At 44.5% G+C, this 10,787-nt stretch overlaps 1 long non-coding RNA gene across 1 annotated transcript; it reads right to left on the bottom strand.

Annotated features, from left to right (window-relative positions):
- Nucleotides 1-558: 558 nt before the first annotated feature.
- Nucleotides 559-10,100, bottom strand: LOC146861948 (uncharacterized). The gene is made up of 3 exons (XR_014978350.1): nucleotides 9,813-10,100; nucleotides 7,261-7,343; nucleotides 559-1,194 (listed from the first exon to the last, which is right to left on the bottom strand). It is a non-coding gene; the product is annotated as an uncharacterized LOC146861948 (long non-coding RNA).
- Nucleotides 10,101-10,787: the final 687 nt, after the last annotated feature.

Here is a 10,787-nt window from a genome sequence, read left to right as displayed (position 1 = left end):
AATCTTCCTCTTCTACTTCTCAGCCAGGGACTTCATGAAGTGTGATAACTAACTGTATTACAGCATTGTGTACTCTGGAGGAGACTGTTTAAAAGGGTATTGGTCCAGAGGTTCTTCATTATGGGACTATTTTCAAGAATTGTTTCCAGCCATCTTCTAATCTCGGGACTAGCTCTTTCAATGGGTGACCCTTTTCATCATGTGTCAGTGCTGCAGCGTGAAATACAAATCCCTCCTTCCGTCACAGACCAAAGATCTCACAAACACACACTAACCATACATTCGCTGGTGGGGCCCATAACACCAACATTCACTCACCATCAATCTGTGTTTCTCGGGAGGCAATTATCTTCCAAACGCTGACATTAAAGGAATTACCTCTTTACCCTAATGAGCAACAAATCTACACAACCTTCCGATACTCATTAGGCCCTGAACTTCACCCTCTCATAAATCGGGATGGATCAGTTAGTTGCTGGTTTAGGTTGACTTCCAATTCTCTAATTTACCTTTAAATTAATACATTTTCAATGAATAAACAACCCAACTCATTCTGTAGTTAATCAATTCAATCTTTACCTAATTAATGCAAATTAAATCATTCATTTATTCAAGTCGCCAATCATCATATTTACCTATTCTGGCTAATTGTCGTCCTCTAAATCAAATCCGGTAGTCTCGCATATCTATGGCCATCAAATTTAGTGATTTCAGTTCATCAGGAATTTGGGCATTAATTCAGTCCGTCAAAGATTCAGGGAAACAGCTGTCCTGCAGCGTCACCGTCCTCTCCGTCAGCATAACGTCAGGAAATCGAGAAAAGCCAAAAACGAACCAGCAACAACCTCTCTATTCTACCATAATATATAGTAAAATCATTGACAAAATGTAACAAATATTGGTTTCCAGCTCCTCTGATTGGACAATCGAAGATCGTCTGACAGGGTTCTCATGAAGTAATGTCTCTTAGATCATCAGTCTTGCTGGTTCCGGTTTTAAGAGGCAGCTTATTGTTCTTCTGAAAAGCTGGCTTGCTTCCCAAGGCGAACTTGGTGGGTACAGTCTGGTTAGGGTCATGACGAGGCCACTGTAGCTGGCGTTAGCGCAGGCGCACTTCACCCAAAACCTCGTGTAGAGTCGACAGTCAAGTTAGGTACCGGAGGCAGCCATTTTGTGGCAGGCCCAAATGGTCAACTTAAGCAAAAGAAACACAAAACGCAATTAATACATAGAAATAACTAATAAAATGCTATTCCCTTGCTAATCAGGGATGTGGAATTCCTATAGCCCGACGCCCAGGACATGTTGTTTGGGGTTAAGGGCAACAAGTTTTAATTTGCATTTTGTCCTTGGGACAAGCAGGCCCAACCCCCTGCAGCACACACCCTTTGCCTGCCAGTTTGCAGTACCACATTAAGGATCAGGGAAGGGCACTGCCTGCAGTTAAGTTAATATTTGTGTGCATATGTTAATGCTGTTCAAACTTGTATTTATGGTTCATTAATTGACAGCCTTTATTATTGGGGTGAGCGCACTCAGTAAATGTAAGTTCTGACTGCACTACTGACCGTGGTTCCAGTATAAAAATGTGTACACACGGTTTCAAAGTTTAGCAATATGAGGCTATGTATAATGCTCCCAGAATGCTCTCTGATTAGATGCAAATATTTGCAGAAGCTTGAAAGCAAGATTGATTCTTTTATTTCAATATAAAATGTACCTAAAAATGAACGTAGGAAAACATTTTTTTTGCTAAACTACTGTAAAATTTCAGGTACCATTTCTTTGCAGCATCATTTAGTAAAATGTGTTGATGCATGTTAGTATTTCCCCCAAATATTCATATTAGAAAATCAGTGTAACCAGTTTCAATAAGATTTTGGGAAACATAAAAATAAACAAGCATTGGCAAAGCCAGTAGGTCTGAAATGGTGGTCAGCTTTTTAGTTTTGGCAATGCGTGCCTTGTTTTAGCATGGTTTTTGTAAAACCTTATTGATGTGAGAGCTGCCGGACCCTCACCATTATAACAAACATTGGCAAAATCAAAAATTGTTTTTGGTCTCAAAAAAGCACACACTGCCACATTAGTTACTGGCACTGAACAAAACTACTTTGTGTGCCGATATGCTCCTTGTGAAAGAGCAGAATACTGTCACTCACCGTGAAGCCAGCCGATACAGAGCGAGAGAGAGAATTTTAATAAACACAAAAGGTCATGATTAACGCCAGACCAAATTAGGGGCCCAATTATTTAAAGAAGGTCTCAAAAGTGGACCCTTGGTATATGTCCTTGCATTAAGGGCAGCTATATGGCTTACCTGAATTCACAAGAATTTACAGCAGTAGGGCAAGAAATAGTACTGCTGAAAAATATTTGTGAACTGCATTTTAGCATGAGCAAATATGCATGTGTAGATTTGCTCATGCAAAAACCTGAGTGTTTGCAAGTTTATTTTCTCTCCAACCACTTTTTCCCCAACTCTTGAAGAAGGTTTACGTCTGCCTCAGTCAGGAGTAAATTTCCAACATTTCTCAATATTGGAAAAGATTAGAGACGAGTTGTCGAAAAACTCTTAAAAAATGCAAGTTAGTAGTTTTGCACAGACTCAAAAGGACATTCCAACCCTGGAACTATTGTTTACCACCACCTTCAGTCCCAGTATGTAGATCTGCGGCAACGTAGCAACATAAAGGTATTGCTAGTATTCAAACACTACTATGGTATGAGCCCTGGCATAATCAGAGAGGCTATATAAGAGCTTTTATTCGATGAGATTGCTGCCAAAATGTGTCGCCGCACAACATGGCACCAAAGGGACAAGTGGATTTTGTTACAGGACAAGTAGATTTATGAAGCAACCTGCCCCTTGGACAAGTAGATATTTTAATAAATTCCACACCCCTGCTAATACCCATATGTGTATGTATTTATCTAGCGATAAGCAATACTCAAGCGGTTTATGCTTGCTGAATAAAGCACAAATCACAAATACATCACAAAAGCCACATATATCATGCAATATTCTAATGGTCTATCATTAGTATGCGTACATAATTTAGTTTACGATTTAAAGTCATGCAAAGCAATCCCACATGTATTTCAATTATTAATAATTGATTAATAATTTCCACTTCAATCCATTAGATCAGAGGTCTTCAAACTGGGGGGCGGGCCCCCCTAGGGGGGCCTCAAGTGATCCTAGGGGGGGCGCCAGGCTCTGGCAGAAGAAACATTATGCTCTGTTTTCAGCCGAAAAATGAGCGGCAGTAAGGACATCTCTAATGGGCCCTCAGTAACATTCTTTGTCGTTTAAATCCTGGCTGGGAGAAGGTGTCAAAACGGAAAGGACTCCAAGTTTTCTCCCAAACCCCCACTACCATTTCAAATAATCACACTGTGGATACTTTTACACATTAGTAAGGCCTGCCTCACCAGAATAGTATGTTTGGAAAACATGTATTGTTTGCATTTCTAAAGCAGTGGCAGAACTTAGCTGCAATGTTTAAATAAGTCTAGATATATTTAAACATTGCCAGTTTAATAGAATAATTGTGAACATTTTTGAGGGGGGGGCCAGGGATTCTTTTTTCAAAACTGGGGGGGCGCAGAATTAAAAAGTTTGAAGACCACTGCATTAGATTATAATTAATTTATTTAATTAGCATAAACATGCAAAATGGGGAGGGTATACAACATTTTGAATTACCCGCTCCAGCATCAACGTGTTGTGGCACAGAGATGTATTGTGTTGAGCATGCTTGTTGTGATTGGTACTACCTGTCTGGTTCTGGTGCTACTGTGTTTTGTTCCGTATAGGTACCCTAATATAGGCTCAGGTAGTCACCTAAGCCTTCACCTATATTCTCCCTACCATTGCACTACATAACTATTCTTAGTACTGACCTTTTACCTAGTTACGGTGATGCCCAAAGAGGACATGGGGTTTCCCCCGAAAAGCTTAATTAAGCCTCATTCATTATGCATGAGGATTCTTCGAATCACAGCAGGCCTACCATCTCCTGCATAAAAACTATGTATAAGGGACATTCCTTCTGTCACCCCAATCCGACATGACACAGCAAGATATATCCCCAGGGGGTACCACTTTGGGTATATATACACCTCATCTTTTGCTGAGATAGTCAGAGGTGAATAGGACTTCCATACTGACACGAGACGCTGAGGCTCCTACCTGCAGAAACTCCAGCTCACAGTGGTCCGATATCCCTTGCGGGGTGTTCGTCTCGAGACCAAGACGGGGTCCCACAGTCTCTCACTTCAGGTAATGGTGTTGACTTTATCCTAAACGGATTATTGGCTTTACACCCACATACATGCTAGGTACATCTAGTTTGGCACGCATCATAGGAGTAAGAATTTTTACTGTCATGTATTTTATATACTTGTCTGTATTTATTGTTTTGGCACCATGATAGAAATCCTCCCTCCTTTTACTTTGCTAGTGCTAATAATCATTTATATCTGTTACTGTCTAATGGTGGTTTCAGCACACCTATTTTACACTAGAAGGACGCTGGTTCAATAAATGCTTATTGAAAAACATCCCTACCGTTTATTCTGTGTATCCCTCGGAGACAAAGTGAACACGAGTGACTGAGCGAAAAGTAGTACACGGTTTCCACAATTCTGAGGGATCAGGGTTGTCATGTTCAATAGTTGCCAAGAATATTCTTTCCTTGGTAAGAGGGGTTTCTAGTGGCACTGTGAGCTAGCTGGTATACAGGCTGACATATCTGGTAGGGGTGTCCAGAATCAGTCTGACTCCAATCCTACAGTATATGTTGTCTAAACGTGCAGATCCTATATAGGTTTATAGGAACTACACAACATGGCGCAAACTGCATAAGAAAGCCTTATTGAGTATTACTAGTAGGGCTGCGAAAAAAATATAGTAAATCTGGAAAATATCAACATCTTGGAAAGCTGCCATTTGACGTACCGTTGACAGAGGTAATGCATTCCAGAACGGTATTGACTACCAAATCAACACGATCGCCATTCCCAAGTTTGTCAAATCTTTTTCTCTCTGATTTACATTCACACTTGGGTATTGGATGGTACCGAATAACAAAAGTAAAACCACAATGTGTGTGGCTGAATTTGCTCACTCTCCAGCCTTCTTGTCTACGGGAACAAACAAGATTTGTCTCAGTTAACCTTCAGTCTAGATACTTTGCCAAAGTTATTTAGCAGGGCCACTAGGCAAGCCAAGGGGTCGTTATTAACGGCCATCTCAAGGAGGTATATCAGAGCTTCAACCCGCATATAGGGAGATTACATGCCAATCATCCTCAAACTGCATCCCTCGCAGTGGGCCCAAGCGCCTAATATACATGAGTGGTTCCATAGCCAATGCAAAATTAACAGGTGAAAAAGGACAGCACGTCCGGTGCTCCTACATATCGCCACTACTTGCAAAACCATCTAAATGGAGCAAACCTGTGTCACTAGTTGTGTGTAATTGCACCCATCACTGGAGTTCAGGCCCTCTGCCCAACCGACATAATACCCTCACCAAATAACACCCACCTAGTGTATCGAAAGCCTTTTTGATATCCAGTTTTCAGCTCCCCAATGGACTGCCAAGTCTATAACCGTGAATAGCGGTCCCAGATTGAGAGACGTATCCCTACCAAGAATTAATCCAGTTTGATTACAGTGTATTATGCCTTAGGCGACTGGTATCAACTGGTTGTCCAGTACTTTCCTAAACATTTATAGTCTAAATTTAATAGTGAAGGTGAGCGATAAGAGCTCACAAAATCAGGATTCTCTACCAGCCTCTGGAAGGACTACAAGCCACATGTCTCTCATAGAAATGGGTAGATGGCCCAATGCTTTAGACGACTGAAACTTGTAGGGGGTGAGGTGCTAAATTTGTTGCATAGATTGAATAAAAAACCATTGGGAGACCATCTGGTTAGGAATCCTACTGTTATAGTCTGATTCTTTACAGAAATTAATTATAGTACCGATATGCCTTTCAGCGCCAAAACTCACTTGGTTTTGAAGCTGCATCTGACAAGTGCATGCTTTCGTCCTTTGCCTATGAAGCAGATCCTTCTTCAGCATCAAAGTTTTTCTTCGGTGACTGAACTTCCTTGAAATTAAAGGTTAGACTCTTGTGAAGCCTCACATCCAAGAAGTCAAGATTTGGAGTGACTCTGATCAACAAACTGAGTGCGGCATGTGGTTGTAACACCCATCTTCCCCAGAGAGCATCCCTTTTGAAATCGAAGGAGAAGATTTTGTACTTGTGCATGTTTGTTTCTGCATCGCTACAAATTACTTTCAAGGGCCCTTGACCATTTTGAAATTGTGCTTCTTCCAGGTTCACTCCCCCCAAAGGACTACAGAAGTCCTCTTAGACATCACTGCCCTCATTCATACCCCTCTGAAGTCTTGATTCAGCTCATTCACCTACAATGATGATTGAAGATAATCCATTTAAACTTGATATGCTGACACGCTAACCTACCTATCATGATGTCAAGGAAGGCACGGGTTACACATCAGACCGAATTCTTCCAATTTTGTACAACTTTGAGGACAAAATAAAAAGGTGCATTTTCCAGACTCTATCCCCTTTGTGAGAAATGCTGGTACAACCTGAAAGGGGTTTATGATGCAAGTTGGGTGTGATGTTTGTCGATGCGCTGATTCAACACATCTTGAAAATGAGTCCGAGGCATTATAGAGATTGTGTTTTCAGAGGTTTCATCAGTAATGTTGCTACAGATGAAATCCCAAGGTTCTGGTTGCAATACAACTTCGAAAACTGAGTACCAATCTTTGATTTGCTGATGCATTGTGGATTTAGACAAGTTGATACCTAAACTTTATGACTTACCTTTACCCTTTTTAGATTTCTCTGTACAGGCAGCTTGATAGATATAGATGTAAATGTAATTGATTGTATATGGCACACCGGAATAAGTAAGGCCTCTGTTTACTTTAACTTAAACATACATTGCACTTCAAGTTCCCTACTCAGAATGTGCATCATAGCAATCACTGTCTTCTTTTGATCCTAAGATTTAAGAAACAGACGGCGGCATCACTCCTATACGAAAATAATGTTACTACAGTTGTTCTCACACAGACGCACACTCTCTCAGAAATCCTTCTATGTCTGAACAAGGATATGTGCCACATACATGAACTGTTTGCCTGTCTGATAAAAGGAAAGATGAACAGTTGAAATAGATCAGAATCCTCTGGTGCGATTAACCTTACCCCACCATGGATGGCTCTTAAAATCAGACACCGCCATTACTGACCGCAGGCTGGATCACAGGCACTCAATAGATCTTGTTCTCCTGGTGAGATATAGAAAGGTGAGCGAGTCACATTTTTGTTGTCCTTCCTTTCAATCCTTTCCTCTCCTAAACTCATTATCTCTTTCTACTCGGCCATCATAATTATTTCCCTAATACAGAATTACTCTACCACCAACACTACAACTCAAGTGTGTCAGATACCAGCGATGCTCATTGTCTATTTCACTCCGGAGTGGACTCCATAGAGCATCTACTCAGCCTAACTGAATCCAGTGCATGTGTGAGGGATGTCCTCTGTTACTTTTGGGAGGATTCTAAAGAGCACTTTCAATGGTTTAATTTATCTGTGAGGTACCTCTACGTTACTCCTGGGTGGACTCTCTACCCCCGCCTTACCCCTGAATATCTCTCTGGAGTGTATTCCTCTGGATTTTCCCTCCCTCACGCCTGGATAGACATACCTTGTCAAGTATACACTGTTAACTGAAGATGATAAAAGCCTGAATGTGACCTAAACGGGCTGGGCTATAGACCATATCTTCTTTTGAAATATCTTACCGCATTGGTCTCCTTCCATCAAGGTTTTTTTTAATTTATGGTTTTACTTTTTGCGTACCTGCATCTTTGATTTTCGCCATGGGCCCTGGTTGCCAGTAACTAGAACACACATGTAGGTTGCAACTTCGCCGCTTCTGGGTGGACGATATACATCAACTACCATGGCTGTCCACACCTAGTGCTTGTTTGTGGGTTGCTTATGGGTGGATTTTTCAGATTTACCATCTAGGTTTGTACCTGGTAGATGAGCTCTGTCCCTTCTAGGGGACTAAAAAAAAAAAACATTGACCATGGCTGTATTACTCCTGTGCATATCAGGGTTACTACTCCATCACTCACTGGTGGGCTACATAGATCTACGCCGAGTCTGCCTCTATCCAGTGTGTGTCCTTGGGCTGCTCCCCAGTTGCTCATGGATTGACGATTGGCTGCCTGTATCCTATGCATGACAGGGGATTTTTCTCTGTGCTGCTTGTGCATGGACCCCAAAGAACGCGTACCATGGTTGTATGTAATTTAGTGCAGGCCTATGGATTGCTCCGCTTCCACTCAAACGTAGCCAAGGGACAAAATCTGTACGATCTCTAGGATTTTAGGCAAGTACAGTGATACCAGGAGTACACTCCACTACTCATCACGCTTGAAACCAAGACACTTCCCACATAAGCTACATTCACAAACCACATCTTTTCAAGTAGACGTAAAACACATGACTTCTATCCCTCACACACCTTTCCTCCACTACGTGCTTAGGATCAGTAACCTATGTTAGGATAAGTGCACCACACTAGTAAATGAGACACCACCAAAACACTTCCCACATAAGCCACACTGCGATTCAATGCCCATTCAACAAAGCTGTTCTATATGCTGCAGTCACCGTAGGACAAAGTATTTCTGTGCCTGGTCAGGGATATAAAGCAATATATAATAATGAAAGCGTTAGACCTGTCAGCCCAGGGTGGTCTTATCCCGCATTTTTTTTCTTCTCCTTTTTCCTTTCTCCCTCCATTTTTACCACCATCTTTTGTTGGACATAGGACTCTGGGCACCTTACCGCTGCTGAACAGTGCTGAGGTGCAGGTGCTCTCTCCTAACAATATGGTTGCCAAAGGCCCCTGCTACTGCGGAGTGGCCACTGTCCATCTGCACGCTAGTAGTTGGGATCAGGCTGGGACATAATGTTACTGTAACCCTGAGCGTCCCGCCTCTTGTCACCAGAGAAGCCACCGCAGAGTCCCCAGAGCCTTCTGGAAACTTCCAAGCCCCCAGGCTGGTGCCAGAACTTGCTGCCTTTTTGTAGGATCACCTGACCTAGGGGTATAAAGGTAAGGGAGGGAAAACCTGACAGTCAGTTGGAGCACTACTGGACGTGGGGACCCTCCGCTGGAGTATAGGCTGTTGGCCAGGGGGAAGCTACACTACTGAGGCTGATTGAGCTTAGGCCCTGCTGTCCCCAAGATAGCCGAGTGATCCTGCCAGCCCGCTGTCCTTGCCCAGTGTGAGGGGAACCCGGGGTGCCAACTCCAGTGTGCCTGCTCAAGCCTTCCATCCTCCCAACCACTGCTGCTAACTTCTGTCACTGTCTGTCACCTACTGCCAGCGCTGTGAGAAGAAGCGCTGGCAGTAGACATCTAGATCACCCCAACTAGCGCCGTGAACCCTAAGCGCTGAAGGGCCTGTGAGCGCTGCGGCTGCAGGGAAACCACGAGGTAAGCACTGTGTCATCTAAGCACTTTACTGTAAGGACTTGCTCCCTCCTGCTAGCGCTGTGTCCTCCAAGTGCTACATTTCAAGATTTTGCCACCTGCTGCCCACACTGTCCCCCAAGAAACTGCTACTGCCTGCTGGGGTGCTGCCATGGGCCCAGGACTGGTTTGTGTCCTAAGTAATAAGCTCTGTGCCTGAGAAGCGCTGTATGCCCCCCGATCACCCCCGCAGCCTGGGTACCTCTGAGAAGCGCTGTGCCTGAGAACAGCTGTATGTCCTCCGTTCACCGCCGCAGCCCGGGTAACCGCCAGCCCATGCTGAGTCTGCTGGGTGCTGGAGGCCAACGATCACCACCAGCGGCCCGGAAGGCATGAGGAGAGCTGCGTGGGCTTCCCCCCGTGACGTCTGGGAGCCGCGCTGACATCGCTGCACCGGGAAAAGAATTAGCGCTGCACAGAGGGACTCCTCCGCGGCCCCCCGAGGCCTAGGGAAGGCCGCCGGGGTGTCTGTGAAGGCCGCGCTGAGCCTGGGGCGTGCGTTGCCCAGCAACTGGGGCGCCGGCCGCGTCATCGGCAACGCCCCCTTGAAGCCGCGCTGGGATTGGCTCCGGGACCTTGAGGCTGATAGAGGCCCGGAGCCGATACTGAACTTCACAGAGGGGGCTCCGCTGCATGTGGGAGCCCCCAGGCCAGCCCCCCAGCCTCAGAGAGCCCCGCGGACATCGGGGAATCATGCGGCCCCCCCCTCCAGGAGAGAGAGAGGGGGGGCGTCTCCCTGCAACTAGGCCTGGTGCTGCCTGGCTTCTGCTGCACCACCCCTCTCCATCAAACCAGTGAGTGCGAGGGAAGGTTGGAGCCTACACCCGCCAAGACTCCACCCATTGTCCTGCTGGCCAGACTATTAGTAGTGCACCCCCTCTTCTACCTGCCAGGGGGCCCCAGGCCCCAAAACTCCAGCAGAGACGGCCCAGGGGCCTGAGTACTTTGCAAGCCAACCCCCCCACATCTTTAGAAAGCAGCTAAAGACATGGCTGTTTTCTCAACGACATGATTATTCATAAATCACTCTAAAACTGCCTCAGTGATTTACTTTACTGGTATCAGATATAGCTCTCAGCGCCGAGACACCTATGGGTAATTGCAGCGCTTTAAAAATCGCATAAATAAATAAATAAATAAATATCCAACTGACACCGAGATTGGGGCTCCTGAACAT

Source organism: Triturus cristatus, chromosome 2_2 (assembly GCF_964204655.1).
Source record: "Triturus cristatus chromosome 2_2, aTriCri1.1, whole genome shotgun sequence".
NCBI classification, from domain to species: domain Eukaryota; kingdom Metazoa; phylum Chordata; class Amphibia; order Caudata; family Salamandridae; genus Triturus; species Triturus cristatus.
The sequence above is the reverse complement of the archived record's forward strand: the minus strand, read 5'-3'. Positions and strand labels throughout refer to the sequence as shown.